The sequence below is a fragment of the Eriocheir sinensis genome, chromosome 3, assembly GCF_024679095.1.
Source record: "Eriocheir sinensis breed Jianghai 21 chromosome 3, ASM2467909v1, whole genome shotgun sequence".
Lineage (NCBI taxonomy): Eukaryota > Metazoa > Arthropoda > Malacostraca > Decapoda > Varunidae > Eriocheir > Eriocheir sinensis.
Genome location: NC_066511.1, coordinates 22,057,096 through 22,075,516, shown reverse-complemented (window position 1 = coordinate 22,075,516; position 18,421 = coordinate 22,057,096). Strand labels below are relative to the sequence as shown.

At 43.5% G+C, this 18,421-nt stretch overlaps 1 protein-coding gene across 9 annotated transcripts in view; it reads right to left on the bottom strand.

The window, feature by feature from the left end:
• LOC127006573 (polyhomeotic-proximal chromatin protein-like) overlaps positions 1 to 2,076 on the bottom strand; it is a 78,945-nt gene extending 76,869 nt beyond the window's left edge. For 7 of the 9 annotated variants that reach the window (XM_050876580.1, XM_050876612.1, XM_050876634.1 and 4 more), the window contains exon 1: positions 1,898 to 2,074. The gene's annotated coding sequence lies outside the window, so the exon portion shown is untranslated. Of the gene's footprint in view, positions 1 to 1,897 lie in introns of all 9 variants that reach the window. The other 2 variants (XM_050876623.1, XM_050876680.1) reach the window with 1 other exon arrangement.
• Positions 2,077 to 18,421: the final 16,345 nt, after the last annotated feature.

The following is an 18,421-nucleotide window of genomic DNA, read 5'->3' as shown; positions in this document are numbered from 1 at the left end:
ATTTGTGTCAGTGCGATACAACCCTGCTCATTTATACAACTTTTTTTTTTTTAATGACGCCAGCCTCTTCAAAGAAAAGACATGTTACATACCAACGCAACATTATCTATAACCTCTCAAGTGTTCAGATTTGGTCTATGATGAGAAATTCGCGGACCACTTTTGTTGCAATGAAGATAAAAGATGTTTCCATCCCTACTTCAGAGGTAGTACAGCATCTATGACGGAGAGTACCCTGAATTTGCTTTCAAGATACTAAACATATTTACAGGTATACTACCCAACAAAAGCTGCATGAGATACCAAGGAACAGAGACCCAAGACATTTAACACAAAGAAAGCGAGTGAAGTTGAGCATTTAGTAGACTAACAAAAGGCCCTCATATTACCCACACCACATCAAACATAGAAACGGTATAGCATAACCATTGCGATATACCACAAGGTGTTGGCCAAGGAAACAAACAGACGGCGAGCGTTTCTCCACTAAAGTGACTGAACACCACCTCTTCGCGCGGATCTGGTCGGCTGCCTCCCTGCTGCCAGCCAGACGACGGCCCGCCACCGCTAGCCCGCGCCGCGCCTCCCCGCGTACGCTGGGGCCACTTTAAATGTCTGGCAACCTCCTCACCTGGCCCTGACATCCGAAGCTATTTTTCTTTATACTTTTGTCGATATAGAGTGACCCCACTTTACTAAGATAACTTGGTCAATGCAGTAATATTCCACTAGAAACAAATATGTAATCGTGGTCGAAGGTTTTCTGATGTCGGGTTTCAAGTTAGACATAATAAATTAAATTCGTACTTCTGCATCATACGAAAGATTAAAATTTCCACGAGAAGGCTTATAATTCAATATTCCTTAGTTTCGTTTCCCATTCCTATACTTGTTACCCATCTGTTGTGTTCAAGTGTGTGTGTGTGTATGTGCTACTGGTCCGTTATCAGATAAAATTTACCATCCTTTTTATTGCATTTATTTGATGGTCCTCTCCATTCCCCTTCCTTCAGGCCTGACAATACAGGATGGATATATGATCACGTGAAGCTTAGATCTATCAGAGCTAAGGAAGTCAAGAAAATTAAATTACCGTCTTAAATAAATAAATATAGGTATGAACAAACTTGAAACGAAGCTGATTAGTTTACACCAAAAGATTCACCTCTGATAGTATTTACGACAAAGAAAGATAAGCCCCAAAATATCTTACAACTGACGTTTGACTGTTGTTGGATGAACCCTCATGATAAGTACACCATGACTTTCCCGTTGATAGTGATTGTACAATACTTTGAATATTTCTTTATTGAGAACTGGCTTTCCCAAGGTACTGCGGCCTCCTTTCTTTCCCGGAGATGGCCGAGGTATGTGCCCACGAACGGAGATAGCAGACAACAAAGAAAGTAGATGAAATAAACACAATAACATTGGTTGGTCAGAATAATGAAACTAAAAATTGATGTAATATACTTTCTATTGGTCTGTATTAGCTACTAACGATCACTTCACGGTCGAAGAGAGAGAGAGAGAGAGAGAGAGAGAGAGAGAGAGAGAGAGAGAGACGGAGGGAGGAGGTGGAGGAGGACGGGGGGATAAACAGCTGCTAGAGTAGTAAGTTCAAGGCCAGCAGCGGAGGAGAGGCGCGAGGGAGCGAGCGTATCTGATGCAGACGCAACGAGCCTCACCACCACCAGACACCTTCTCCTCAAACCTCCTGCCATTGGCCACCACCACCACCAAGCGACCTCCCCAACTCCAGCAATGGCCTCACCCACCCCAGCACCATCACCACCACCACCAGCACCACCAAGCTACCTCCCCCACCGAACTCACAATGGACTCTCCTGGCAGCCACGTAGCCCCAGCCCGTCCCTAAGAGCCAAAGGGACCTTACCTCTGTTTGAAGCTTGCTGCTCGACTCTGCAAACCTCGGGGCTGCCTCCGTCTACGTGAAGATAAGAACGAAATACATCCTTGCCCGGCAAAAGTCAAAAATCACCCAGAGTTTGCCTGAATATCCAGCACAAGGCAATCCTTTCCACGGTAGACCGAGAGAAACACTGAACCAGAGGGGTCATATTCGCGTCATCTACAAGGCACAGCCCCTCGCCCCGGATTGGTCGGTTTGTAATAATGCCGACCAATGGGGTGGCGGGTGCTGCGTTGGGAGCACAAGTCAGCGAATAGACACACCCTCGACCGATGACGTCAGCAAGGGGCGGAGTCCCAGCCCACGCTCCTCGTACGGCTTCGTCTGCTATGGACTTTATAATGAAATTTCGCGGGGCCGTTCTGAAAATATCCAACCATACTTTACAATTGTTTTCCCTACTGAGCCAGGGCTGGGAAGACGAGAATCAGCATTACTCTATGGTATCCTTTAGCGCCTTCCTTAATGTTGGATTTACAGCTTAGAGGAAGTAGATAGATGTGAGATTTTCCCGTACCGGCCCCATCGCCTCGGAGTTGGTCACATGGAGCGTCGTCTGGCAGCTAGCGTGGACCAATCAGCGGCGAGGACCGAACGCGCAGTCCCGAAATACTTGGGGCTGTAATTGCGACGGGGGAAATGAAGTCAGCGGGACCAGCTCTCTTTATTTTTTTCCTTGTTTACCAGTCTCCTCTAATGATGAGGTGTGGCACCATGATATCAGCAGGGCGTGTTCAGCTGACGAACGTGACTCGCCAGCCACCGCCACAGCCACATCCCCGCCGAGTTTAAGGAATATTAGGCCTGTATCAGATTACACAGCCGGGCTTGTATGTATCGGCAACTTTTAGCCCAGTACGGCATGGCAGGGACGCGGAGGTGCCAGACACCGCCAAACGGACCCTTCCTCCGCCCAACACCACAACAGGCTATTGTGTCACGGCTAATGATCAATCACACTTGTTGGGTGCAGCCCAGTTACCTGTCTATGGGGGAACACACACACACACACACACACACAGCACTATCTGTCTACCTACCTGCCTATCTCTCTCTCACTTATCTATATCTATCTGTTTATCTATCTCAATCTGTTTCTTTTTTGTTGCTATATCTATCCATCTGTTAATCCAGACTAACATTCATAGATAGATAAACGTATATAGTACATATAGGAGAGAGAGAGAGAGAGAGAGAGAGAGAGAGAGAGAGAGAGAGAGAGAAAACAAACATTTCCACAGTGGTCGCAAACAAGTTGGTCAGGTGTCGTGGTGTGAGGTTGTTTACGAGTCCCCCTTCAGCTACGACCGAAAGAACTTTAAACGGGGCGGGGGAGGGCGGCCCCGCCACGTGTGATTAAAGGGAGCACCTGTATCGACCACGTGGGAGACTGACGGCCCGGGAAAGGTCAGGCGTGACACTGGAGCAAGTCCCCCCTGTCGCCGTCACGCCCATGTCTCGCTGCTTGAAACATCCCCGAGCTTGCGTGCGTGGATCTGTTTCTTTGTTTCTTTGTTGGTGTGTATGTGTGTGTTGTCAGTATGTGTGTGTGTGTGTGTGTGTGTGTGTGTACTGTATATTTGTGTATGTGTATAAAAAAACAATAAAGATTAGCTATTAATGCTCTCTCTCTCTCTCTCTCTCTCTCTCTCTCTCTCTCTCTCTCTCTCTCTCTCTCATACAGACACACACGTACACGCACGCATGCAATTCTTCCAGTGCCATCCTTCAACCCCCCACCCCCCACCCCCCTGTCTACCAACCACACCCTATTATACACCTACTACTCCTACACCCACCCACTACCTTGATCTTTTCCCAGACTTCTACACCTTTTCCAGGACGCTGTCACACACACACACACACACACACACACACACACACACCATTGTAACATTCTACACATACACCCATACTTTTTCCCCCTACAACACAACCTGCCTACCTACCTACCACTAATAACCTCCTAATCGACTCCTAATTAACTCCCGTCAGCATTATCCCTCATGATTTTTCTCACAGTCTTTGTTACACCTCCGGCGACAAGGAACCCATTTACCCAACTCTTTCTCTTTTTCTTTAATCAGATGTAAAGCAAGAAGGAAAGGCAGGTATGTAACCAGGAAAGTATACAACAAAGGAAATGAAAGAAATTAGTGGTATAGCAACAGTTGCATGGTGTTATCAGTTTGCTAATGGATCAGAGATACGGAATCTTAATTACCAACATCCATCTAATCCATATATTTTAGGTTAAGAAAGTTCTGGAGCCCATGAGTGTAATAGGATCAATATACCTTATTTATATTACTCTTGATTGCTCCCATTCATTTAACGGTTTTGACCTATATTTAAAGTATACAAGAACGTTCTGATACCGACAAGTGCAGTAGAATCAATACCTTATCTTTATTACTCTTGATTGCCACCATCCATCTAATCAATATATCTAAGGCAGGAAGGCTCTGGTACCAACAAGTGTAGTATAGGATCAATACCTTATCTTTATTACTCTTGATTACCACCATCCATCTAATCAATATATCTAGGGCAGGAAGGCTCTGGTACCAACAAGTGAAGTAGGATCAATACCTTATCTTGATTACTCTTGATTACCACCATCCATTTAATCAATATATCTAAGGCAGGAAGGCTCTGGTACCAACAAGTGTAGTATAGGATCAATACCTTATCTTGATTACTCTTGATTACCACCATCCATCTAATCAATATATCTAAGGCAGGAAGGCTCTGGTACCAACAAGTGAAGTAGGATCAATACCTTATCTTTATTACTTTTTATTGCCACCCTCATTACCAACATCCATCTAACCCATATCTAAGGTAGGAACGTTTTTCTGATACCCTCACGCGCAGTACGATCAATACCGTAACTTTATTCCTCTTTACTACTAACGTTCATCTAACCCATGTATAAGGCAATAAAAGGTCTGATACCCATTCGTGCAGTAAGGTCAATCAATGCCTCATCACTGCTTGCCTATTTGTACTCACACCTGCTGCCTCTCGTGCGTCCAGTCACTTAAGTCATGGAACACCAACTGAATATTACATGATGCATAACAACGCCATCATTTGAAAGTAAAGTGACTGCTGCAAGATCATATGCATTCGAGAGAGAGAGAGAGAGAGAGAGAGAGAGAGAGAGAGAGAGAGAGAGAGAGAGAGAGAGAGAGAGAGAGAGAGAGAGAGAGAGGTTACTCGTAAATAGTGAAATATGATGGATGAGGCAAGTGGTATACCTCATTAGGAAGTGGTGAGCGACATTTAACGTCTTCCCGGTGATAAGAAACAGAAAAGAAGGAAAACTTGGATAACAGTATCGATTGCCAGTCTACATCACTCATGCCTGCCTCCACCGCGTCCCTTGGTTATATATTCTCCCATACCTGTTGACTTTACCCTTACCTGTACCATACAAATACCCAGCCACACCACTGCTATAACAAACCTTTCCAGTGCCCTCATACCACATCCTGATTTCCAAAGCCATCACATCTATCAAACACCCTCCTTATACATGTACGTAACCACACCACTACTGTAACAAACCTCTTCAATACGCAACCACCAAATCATTACCCATGTCCCTTCCTTCAAGTATACGTAACCACACCACTACTGTAACAAACCTCTCCAATACGTAACCACCAAATCATTACCCATATCCCTTATACCCAACAAATATCTTCCTTCAAGCATACGTAAGCACACCACTACTATAACAACCCTTTCCGATCACCCACACGTCCCAACACATCCCTTATACCTATTAAACGCTCTCCTACAAGTACATAATCACACCACAAGCAACAAATCCTTCCACTAATTCCCCCTAAACCATATCCCTTCGAAATGCCACAGCTAGCAACACCCTCCTATATACTTACACCTACCAAACACCCTATTACAAACACGTAGCCACACCACAAATAACAAACCCTTCCACTAATATACTCCACACCATAGCATCATACCTTTACACTACCATGGCTAACCAGCACCTCCCATACTTACACCTATAATTCGCTCTTGTATATAAGTATAAATAACCACACCACAAACAACACCCCTTTCCATATCATCACACCGCCACAGCTAACCAACACCCACCTGTACTTACACCTATCAAACACTCTTCTATAAGTAAGTAACGACACCATAAACAACAAACCCTTTCAAAAACACCCCCTATTATACCATATCCCTTCACACTGCCACAGCTAGCACCTCTTACTTCTATGCAACCACAGCACAATTAACTCTTCGATATCGGCATACACAACACCCCAGCATGACCTTTATCTTCACATTCGTAAGCACACCATTACTGACAAAGGCTTCCGGCTCTTCTTTTCCCCCTGTCCACACGAACATCGGCATACACAACACCCCAGAACACTGCCACACCTGCATGACCTTTATCTTCACATTCGTAAGCACACCATCACTGGCAAAGGCTTCCAGCTCTTCCTTCTTCACACGAACACTGCCGAATCTAAGGCCCGTATTCTCAGACGCTTTCGGGTCAAATAACGAAATTCTAAAGGCCAAATATAGAGATTAGTCGGGTTTTCATGAGTGTTTTTCACCTTCAAAGTCCAGAAGCCTTGTTAAACTATCAATTGGCTAAAAAAACTAACCACGGAAATACCCACAACCTTTACGAAAGCATTAAAATGTTTGAAAATATGGACCTGAATGCCACTACCCTCTTTTATCTATACATTCGAAGCAACAACACTCAGGATCATAATCCAATTCCCATCCTGACACATTTCACTCACACTGTCACAGTTTTACTCAACCTGCAATGGAAAACTTTGACCTCTGACCTTTACATCAGTTCCTTTACACATTTTCACACCCTAATTCACCCTTCTACAACACCTGTCATTCTCTATCCATGCGCCTCTCTATACCCCTCCCCACAACGTTATCACTATTCATTCAAACTAATCCACAAACAAATCTACACCTTATTCCTCAAGTTACCTGACCAAACTTTACCCCACCTTATCTCCCCTTATCTTACCTTACCTTATTTTGCCCTACTTTATCTTACTTAACCTTACCTATCCTCATTTTATCTTGCCTTGCCTTACCTTATCTTGATTTATCTTATCTTACCATACCTTACCTTATCTTGATTTATCTTATCTTATCATACCTCATTTTATCTTACCCTATCTAACCTCAACTTTTCTTTCCCAACCTTATCTTCCCTTGCCTTGCCTTATACATTACCTATATAAAATTATGCTTTACCTCACTTTACCTTACCTAACCACACCTTACCCCATCTCACCATATGTAACCTCATTATACCTTATTTTATCCTACTTAATCATATCTGACTCTACCTTACCTTACCTTACTATACTAATCTTACCATGCATTGCCTTGCCTTACATCACCTTACCTTATTTTTCCAGTATTTCTGTGTGTGTGTGTGTGTGTGTGTGTGTGTGTGTGTGTGTGTGTGTGTGTGTGTGTGTGTGTGTGTGTGTGTCAGAAGGACGCGTAAGAATTCTGCACTAGCATGGTATAGTTTGTGTGAGAAGGGCACAATACGTAAGGTAAGGTAAGGTAAGGTAAGGCAAGTTAAGCTAAGGAAAAATATGGAGAAGGAAAGGGAAGGAAAGGTAAGATGTGGATGTGTTTAAGTGTGTGTGGAAGGATTGCTGTAAGATAAGGTAAGGTAAGGAAAGATGAGGTAAGGTATGGAAAGGACTGTAAGATAAGGTAAGGTAAGGAAAGGTGAGGTAAGGTATGGAAAGGACTGTAAGATAAGGTAAGGTAAGGAAAGGTGAGGTAAGGTATGGAAAGGACTGTAAGATAAGGTAAGGTAAGGAAAGGTGAGGTAAGGTATGGAAAGGACTGTAAGATAAGGTAAGGGAAGGTAAGGAAAGGTGAGGTAAGGTATGGAAAGGACTGTAAGATAAGGTAAGGTAAGGAAAGGTGAGGTAAGGTATGGAAAGGACTGTAAGATAAGGTAAGGTAAGGAAAGGTGAGGTAAGGTATGGAAAGGACTGTAAGATAAGGTAAGGTAAGGAAAGGTGAGGTAAGGTATGGAAAGGACTGTAAGATAAGATAAGGAAAGGTAAGGAAAGGTGAGGTAAGGCAAGGTAAGGTAATGCAAGGAATATTTAGGTTAGATAATGTCAGGAAAGGCTATATAGTTCTCGCCGGGGTATGATGTAGTTTGCCCATCCCCTCACCCCCATTACACACACTTGTCTTACCCTTATTCACACCCTGTCCCGCGCCCCAATACACCCCCTTTGTTTCCTATCACATTGACATCTTCACCTTGCCACATCCCCCCCACGCACCTCATCAACGTCACCCTGCCACACTGTATCCCTACTCACTTTTAGGAGCAGTAAGTAGCTGGCTTTTTTTTTATTATTATTATTATTATTTTTTTACGCCCTTGCACTGTCTCCTCCTGTTAAAAAAAATAAAAAAAATAAAAAATAAAAATTGTTACGCTATCATCTATACCCTGAAACTTATAGGCCCATATTCTCAGCTTGCTTTCGGTTCTGACAACACATACTTCCAAAGGCCACACGAGATTGGTCGGGCTCTGATGAGTGTTTTTTTTTACTTTCATGGTGCAGAAGCCTTGTCAAACTATCACAAGGCTCATGCAACTACTTATGGAAATACCCACAACGTCTTTTTATCTTTTTTAATTTTTTTTTACAGCAGAGGAGACAGTACAAGGGCGTAAAAAAAAAGAAAACAATAATGAAAAAACAAAACAAAACCGCTACTTACCGCTCCTAAATAAAGTAGAGTGGCCAAAAAGCCTTGTCAAATGTGGGTGTGTAAGCCCCGAAATGTTTGAGGATGTGGGTCTCTCTCTCTCTCTCTCTCTCTCTCTCTCTCTCTCTCTCTCTCTCTCTCTCTCTCTCTCTCTCTCTCTCTCTCTCTCTCTCTCTCTCTCTCTCTCTCTCTCTCTCTCTCTCTCTCTCTCTCTCTCTCTCTAACCTCACACTTCATTACCTTGTCACAATTCCCATGCCCTCATTAACACCCTTCATTATCACCTGACCTCGCTTTACCCATTCTCCATCACCGTGTCATACTACCTACCACCTAACACTTCCCTTACCTTACCTGACCTTACCTTATAACTTACCTGCATTACCTTACCTTATCTTATCCATCCCGTTAACACTTTGGCATCTATTACCCATCCTGGATCACTTTACCCACAAACACGCATTATCTCTACTCCCCCCCCCACAGATTTACGCCTATGACCTCCCCTTATCAAAACCCCTTTCCCTTCCATTACGCCAAATTTACACCCAACACTCCCACTATTGATCCCATTCCCCTTTTATCATAACAACTCTACATTCATTATTTTCACCTATTGACCCCTTTCTTTTTTCACTAAGCTCATTATACACCCATCACCTCCGCCTCTTGACCTCATTCACTTCCCATTACGCTAAATTTACACCCACTCCTCTAGTCATTAACCCATTCCCTTTCGATATGCCAGATTAACACCCATTTATCCCTGCCTATTGACCACTTTCCTCTTTCATTATGTCAGAAATTTTACCCATGCATGCACCACAGGCTAATGCGAGGAAGATGACCACCGGGGCAACGCGCAGCTATACCGGCTGCTCACAACATACTTTCTATTAAGTACCATCCCAACGCGTAGCCTGCATAACCCATTGTCAGTATACTCTGTCACCATCTCCGAATATATCCTGACGCACTTACTCAGAAAGCACCCACAAAATCATTAGTAATCTCCATCCTTCCTTTTTGACAAATCTATACCCATGATATGCTAATCCCACCCCAGCCCACACCCAACATGCATGTCCTTACCTTATATTACCTTCCTTTGCCTTTCCTAGCCTTCCTTACCTTGCCTTAAATTACCTTACCTTACCTTCCCTGACCTCCCTAAATCCCTAAATCTACCTTGCTTAATTTAACCTTACCTTGCCCTCTCATAATAAAACTAACCTGATCTGTTCTTCTCGCACTGTTCATTGACGTCAACTCCCTATTCTCTGCATGACAATGTATACACACGTCTCTATTAACATTATGTAGACGGCTAATCAATGCACTCTTTAACACACACACACACACACACACACACACACACACACACACACACACACACACACACACACACACACACACAATTAATTAACAACATCACAATCATCCTTGCTTGGGAATACTGTTGGGAGTGGAGACAGCGAGTGAGTGAGGCTACGCACCCCCGGACACATGCTCCCTATTAGTTTTTACAATCATCTACCCCCTTCTCCAGCCCTTCACATATCACCTTACTTTGCCTCTCCTGTCCTAACCTTACTTTACCTAATGTGGCCTTACTTCGCCCTATCATACCTTACGTAGCCAAAACTTGCCTAACCTTATCTTACCTTCCATACCTGTACCCTGGCCCACAACCCTCACACCTATACACTCGCTCAGGTACCCTTCTATAGTCACATAATGTAGTTTCCCCTCTAACCACGCAGTACTGTCACACACACTCCTATCTATAGTCAGACCTACATCCCCACGAGTGTGACAGTTCTACCCATACACAAGACTTTCAAACTTCAAACACAAACATGCAACACAGATTCTGACGTGGATATTCGCAACACAAACACAAATAGTCTTACTTCCAGTGTAGCCTTGGGAAGGGCAATATTTTTTCTCCTCCTCCTCGCACATTCCCCCTCCAGCCATCCTCCCCTTCTGTTATTTTACCGCCAATTTTCGAACTAACCAACCGCGACTAGATATCTATCCTAGACTATAGTGATCCCGCCTCACTCAATTAGTAACACATTCCGTTAGTTAGTGTCGACTACAGTGTAGGGAGTAAAATGTCCAATGGGGGAAATGTCCAACGGGGAAGAAAAAGAGGAAAAAGACGGCGACGAAGAAGAAGAGAAAGAAGAAAGAAGAAGAAGAAGAAGAAGAAGAAGAAGAAAATGAAGAAGAAGAAGAAGAAGAAGAAGAAGCAGAAGAAGACTAACAACAACACCAATAACAACAACAAAACAAATAAAAGTACCTACAAAAACAAATAAATAAACAACAGTAATAACAAAAAAATCCGCATCAACACCACCAATAAATAAACGCAGACAAACCTCAACACTTTCTGAAAACATAAAATCTCTCCCCATCGAAAAAAATTACGATGGAAATGACATAATCTCTTCGCTGACTGCCATTATTCTTTTCCTTTTCCGCGTAAGACATGAAAAAGTGAAGAAGTCGCCTCATTGACTTAGTGATCCTGTTTACATCCTTGTGCATCCTTTCAGAACAGTGAGGATATATATAAGCAGCCAGCACCTGAGGGCACCACAAGATTACCCAAGCTCATAAGGTCATTAGGTCATCATCAGGTTATAAGGTCATGCATTAGCGGCCAAGAACATTATATTACAGATTTAACATTAGACTCAGATCTAATAACACTCAGGATCTTGTTAAATCTTAAAACGTGGCTGGATATCTGTGTGCGTGGATGAGTCTGCAGGCCCGTAATTTTGGCAGATATTTTTTGGGGGGGTAGATGGCATCATATATAGGTTCATGGGGGGGGGGGGGGGGGCCGGCCAAGGCGGGGGATTTTTTTTTAAATAAGCTCTTTTCAAGGTCGATATAAAAAACATTGGGGACTATAGCTCCTCTAGCCCCCCCCCAAAAAAAATACTGCCTAGGTGTGTGTGTGTGTGTGTGTGTGTGTGTGTGTGTGTGTGTGTGTGTGTGTGTGGTGGTGGTGGTGGGGGGGGGGAGCAATCCAAGAACAGTGATGTTGGTAAAAGATAACCTTGAATATAGTGTAAGAACATCTGTGTGTGACATCAGGTGTTTCAGAGCAAAAAAGCAAAGCATCCTAGGTTACCTTCTTTCAATTTCTCCATTCACGAGCGTCAAGCCCCTCACCCTCCCACACTATCCCAGTCCTCACAGTGCCACATCCCATCACCCTTCCTCACTCGCCCTCCGTCCGTCCTTTTTTACATCCCTCACAGTGCCACATCTTTTCGGCCTTTACCTCTTCACCTGCTCTCCTTCCCCCCACCTTTAAATCCCTTATGCATGCACTTAGGACCGTAATCCCAAACTCCCACAACCCTCACCTATAATAATCATCCCATTCTCTCCCCGCCTTGTAATCGTCCACAGTGGCACATCTTCACCCACTACAAGACCACCACAGCCTTTCACATCGCCACGCCTCAAACACTCAGCCTCAGACTCAGCCCTGAAAATAATCACCTCCACCCACATTTTACTGTTACAGCCTTTTCGCAAAACAACAACTGCTTATGAAAAAAAATATGCATGCTTTTCCGTTAAATTTACAAGGCCAATGCGACGGAGAATAGCACCGCAGCCACGCGCAGCTTTACTTAGCCTAATTAAATCTTAGGGATTCTTCTCCGCATTTAACTAGCAACCAGAAAGTACCGCCTGCGTGCATTTTTTAATTTTTTTTATTAGTAAAGGAATCAGCTCTAGGAAAAAATAAAGATTAGTAAGAAAATTCCCTGGCGCTGATCCTGCAATTTTTTAGTAAAGGAATCATCTCTAGGGAAAAATAAAGATTAATAAGAAAATTCCCTGGCGCTGATCCTGCAATTTTTTAGTAAAGGAATTATCTCTAGGGAAAAATAAAGATTAATAAGAAAATCCGCTGGCGCTGATCCTGTTGTTTTTTAGTAAAGGAATTATCTCTAGGGAAAAATAAAGATTAATAAGAAAATCCGCTGACGCTGATCCTGCAATTTTTTAGTAAAGGAATCATCTCAAGGGAAAAATAAAGATTAATAAGAAAATTCGTTGGCGCTGATCCTGTAAACACTTCAAACACACTCTTTCCCTTCACACTTCCTTCACTCCACACTCTCTCCCTTCCTCCTCACCTTCCACACACCCTCATTCACCTCTCCCTCCACTCCTTACCTTTCCTCTCTGCTTTACCTCTCCCGCCCTCTTTCATCCTCCACTCCCTCCCTCCTTTACCTCACTCCATCACTTCTCCCTCTCTCCTTCCTCTCAATCCCTCCACATTCTTTCCTCCCTTACTTCCACTCCTCATCCTCCCTCTTTATCTCTCTACAGCCTCTCCCTCACCCGGTCACAGAGTAGGCGAAAGAGGGTCAAAATCGGATGGGGAGATGGGTGTCTTGATACTCCTGAAAGCGTTTAAGGCCCTTATTTTTAAGCGTATTGTCACCTCAGTGCCATACTGGTAATGGCAGCCGCTCCCTTGCCCAGCCCTGACCTGACTATAAACCTCACCATACATTTAACTTGACCCAACCCTGTCTGCTCTCTTCATTCATTCATTCAGCATACAACGAGCATGTTGGATGGATGTGTCAACGTGAGTGAAGAAAAAATAGAGGAAAAACGTCTGTCTCCTGCGCTGCAACCTGTTTTTTGGGGAAAATAACGCATGTGGGAGGATGTAATGATAATCCCAGAGATAGACAGTTTTCTGCTGTCTATAAGGTGTCACTGGTACATAATGATATGCTAGATATTGCAAATGGTAACTGCCTCCCCCTGGAATCTGTACCAATACTAACTGTACCTGGTCATTGTAATGATGCAGTGATTCAGCATTCTGTAAAGATAATAAAACCTTCTCTTGTGAAAAGCAGAGTTGAAGAAGAAACAAATAAAGTACATGCAGATAGTACAGAGGAAAATGAATACGTGTGCATTCCCATTGCTTCACACCTATCAAAGTGCTCCAACAAAATTGTTGTCTACATTGCCGACTTCGTTGTGCACAGCCTGCGTTGTGCAAGGCCTGTATTGATGCTCAAACCTTGAGAGACCCCACTGCCTCCTCCATCCACTCCCTTATCAATCTTAAAAGCAAAGGATGATGATTATATCTTTCAGACGACGTAATAGATATATGTGAAACAAGTGAAAAACTTTTTAGATAAATTATGGCCACACAAACGCTCCACATTTTACATTGCATGAGGAGAGTGGACTTCCATGGATATCGTGGTAAGTGAAGTCTTACAGACTAATGTCAGTAAAACATATTCTCTAATCTTAGTGATCATATGTATGTAAATCACTTACACTTATTAACTAAGGCAGTTGCAGAAAAAAAAATTGCTGGTGAGGTGTCCAGCACTGGAAAACAGATCACTGCCATGCTGCTGGACAGAATTAGGGTAAGGAGTCGCCAAATATACATAGAACTAATTCACTTCACTTGTCAGTAGCATTCACACACACACACACACACACACACACACACACACACACACACAAACAAACAAACAAACAAACGCGCGCGCGCACGTAGAAGACTAAAGCACACCTTTCCCTAAAAGCTCAGGTGTGAAGACAAACCAGGCACCATCGCTTAATAAAGCATTAATAAAGCATAACTTGCGCCACTATAAAAAAAAATTGCCTGCACCATAACGGGCTTGGGCAGACCACCATCCAGGCCCCTGAAAAAAGCCGAGATGTAAAAAAAAAAAAAAAAAAAAAAAAAAATCATTAAGCCACTTTGCAAAACACACTGGTGCCGGGCATCTCTAAGGGCCGCTTTCACAGTCGTTTTGTTTGCTTTGATCGTTACCAATGGCACCGATCAACGCTATAGTTTTCCACGTGAAATAGCCGATGCGGTAGTGGCGGCTGCAGAGGAAGCGAGAGGTGTTGAGAGCGTGTGGCAAGGTGCGGGGCTATGCTAACCCCGCAGCCGCCACTACCCCATCGGCCAGTTTTACGTGGAAATACTATAGAGAGAGAGAGAGAGAGAGAGAGAGAGAGAGAGAGAGAGAGAGAGAGAGAGAGAGAGAGAGAGAGAGAGAGAGAGAGAGAGAGAGAGAGAGAGAGAGAGAGAGAGAGAGAGAGAGATACTTCTACAACCGATAAATAAAACGCAAGTTAAATGGTCAACGGGCGAGGGATGAGACTTGCAGGCCGAGCTGGAGGAGATTTCAACTCGTGCCCGGAAATAACCAGCCGCTTCTGAACTCTACCTTATGATAAATCCGCCTCGCTCCCCGAATTCTGCCAATACTGCGTGTACATCAGAAACGGTAAGTAAGGTTGGGAACGTACGATAAAGCTGCGCATGGCTTCAGTGCTCATCTCCGTCGCTTTGGCGGAATATAACTCATTACCCCAGAACAAAAGGCCAGTGTTACATCCGGGTTATCATATATTACCTTCTCCAGGTTTTCCCAAGTACCCATATATCGACCAGTCCGAAAGGAGGATGAAAAGCAGGGTATAAGTTGAAGGGTGACTGCCGGGCCGGGATTCAAATACAAGTCCGCGGATTTCCAGCTAGGTGTTCTAACCACTTCACCACGGCTGCGTCGGGCATACTTGAATGATTATTATGAGACAACAAACGCTGGATTGCAACACCACCACACGGCCTTGTAAAACTATACGGTATGTGCGCTATCACGTCCAAGTAAATGCAACTCCAACATCCACGGAAGAAATACTGATGAAAACAAGGTATTGCTTTCCAATTATATAAAAAACACATGCAGACAATTACATTACGACACCATGACTGATATAGCCAGGGTTGTATCTAAAAGGGGGAAGGATCTGGACTTTAAAGATGAGCCCCACCCATTTATTCACATGTATTATCCTGCCCCGTATTTTGAGATTTCTTGGGGAGGGTAGAAGGCATCATAGGTTCAAGATGTGGGGGGAGGGGAGGGGGGCGAGCGAAGCGGTCATGCGCAGTTTTCATTTTATTATTATTATCTTTTTAAATAAGCACTTTTAGGGGCATTTTGAGGCCGATATAGAAAACATTATGGGGCTACAGCTCCTTTTGCTCCCCCGATATCACGGCCCTGATATTATTAGCCGTATACCCCCTGCAGCGTGCAATGCAGGTGCAGTGGTTAGCGTTCCTAGCTACGAATCTGCGGGTCTGAGTTCGAATTCCGTTATGGTTAGCTGGCGTGCAGGTCATCCAGCTGTTCATCCTCCCTTTCGTGCTGGTCGATAAATGGGTAGCTTACATGCGGAAACCTGGGGAAGGTAAACTGTGGTAACCCGGATGTCACATTAGCCGTGTGTCCCTGGGGAATGGGTTCTTACCCACCACAGGCTCAAGGCACCGAGGACACGAGCAGCTATACATATGCCCCCAACTTTACCTTAACTTTACCAAAATAAAGGCATATCAAATAAATGGGCTGCGCACCGACTTTTACTTCTTCTTCTTCTTCTTCTTCTTCTTCTTATTATTATTATTATTATTATTATTATTATTATTATTATTATTATTATTATTATTATTATTATTATTATTATTATTATTATTATTATTATTATTATTATTATTATCATTAATATTATTATCATCATTACTAACATCGTCATTACAATGCTTCATCGTCCCCTTCATCATCTTTTACTTTCCCTTCTTCTAAACAGTCCCAGCAGGTCTTTTTTTTTTTCCAAGGGTTCTTCGCGCCTTTATTTCTCCGCCGTTCTAAATATTCACCGCAGAGAATGTTAATACAGTCAGGGTGACAGCAGTGATTCCTTTGAGACCACAGCGATAACATTATCAAATATAACCAACGCTCATAATCGTGCGTGCTGCGTAGGTTAGTCCGCTAATATTGTATTTTACTTATAAGGGAAAATATTTCAATAATATTTCCAAAAAATTGTTACATTTTAAACATAACTCCAATCGTTAGAATCTTTTCATCCATTTCTTTACTAGAGGCTGAGGGATGTTGTTCATACACACAAAACAAAAGCCAAACCCAATAATAACTTTAAGGTACTAACTTTAAGGTTTTCTGCCTGTAATTCCGTAAAAAATGTTATTATTTATTGATAGTAGTAAAGCAATGTTTACTTCCTGGAGGGAGACCTCCCTCTCCTCTTTTTATTCCTATTTGGAGGGAGACCTCCCTCTCCTCTTTTTATTCCTATTTGGAGGGAGACCTCCCTCTCCTTTTTTTATTCCTATTTGGAGGGAGATCTCCCCCTCTCTTTTTATTCCTTTTTGGAGGAAGGCCTCCCCCCTCTATTTTTACTTCTTTTTGGAGGAAGGCCACCCCCCTCTATTTTTACTCCTTTTTGGAGGGAGACCTCCCTCTCCTCTTTTTACTCCTTTTTGGAGGGAGACCTCCCTCTCCTCTTTTTATTCCTTTTTGGAGGGAGACCTCCCTCTCCTCTTTTTACTCCTTTTTGGAGGGAGACCTCCCTCTCCTCTTTTTACTCCTTTTTGGAGGGATACCTCCCTCTCCTCTTTTTACTCCTTTTTGGAGGGATACCTCCCTCTCCTCTTTTTACTCCTTTTGGAGGAGACCTCCCTCTCTCTTTTTATTCCTTTTGAGGAGACCTCCCTCTCTTTTACTCCTTTTGAGGAGACCTCCTCTTTTTATTCCTTTTTGGAGGGATACCTCCCTCTCCTCTTTTTACTCCTTTTTGGAGGGATACCTCCCTCTCCTCTTTTTATTCCTTTTTGGAGGGATACCTCCCTCTCCTCTTTTTATTCCTTTTTGGAGGGATACCTCCCTCTCCTCTTTTTACTCCTTTTTGGAGGGATACCTCCCTCTCCTCTTTTTACTCCTTTTTGGAGGGAGACCTCCCTCTCCTCTTTTTATTCCTTTTTGGAGGGAGACCTCCCTCTCCTCTTTTTACTCCTTTTTGGAGGGAGACCTCCCTCGCCTCTTTTTACTCCTTTCTGGAGGGAGACCTCCCTCTCCTCTTTTTGTTCCTTTTTGGAGGGAGACCTCCCTCTACTCTTTTTATTCCTTTTTGGAGGGAGACCTCCCTCTCCGATTTATTTGCCCACTCTGTAAAGTTATTTATAACACTCAACTGACTGTATGGTGGGTCACCGCCGCCCGGCCCCGGGGCCATGGGGTTGCCAGATTGGGCGACTTATGAAGGCTATACGCTACTTAACTTTTTAATCCACTACTTGCTACTTAAATTTTGAGTAATTCTGAAATGTACTGGGCTACTTCATGTTGAAATCCGCTACTTTTTCATGTGTGAGTAGGCTACTTATGTGTGAGTAGGCTACTTATCGTCAAAAGAATTTGATATCCCCGCCCGGCCCCCGCCCCGCCCGGGTCACAGTGTGATGCACAACATTGTTGGTTGGCGATTATCACCAACAAAAACGAGCAACATGTTGGCAGAAATTTGCCCTGTGTGACGCCAGCTTTATATGGTGGATATTTAAGCAAAAAAGCAAAAACAGTTACAAGATGTGGATTATTTGATGAGGGGGACACTGGAGAGAAAATAAACCTCGCTTTGAAAAGATTGTTGGAACAATGCAGCAGCAACCCAGCCACTGAATACAAAACCTTTATGAGAAGTTTTCCATATTCCGACTTGGTAGTTCACCCGTCTAACGTGCTGTTCTAGACTCTTGCGAAAAGGAGG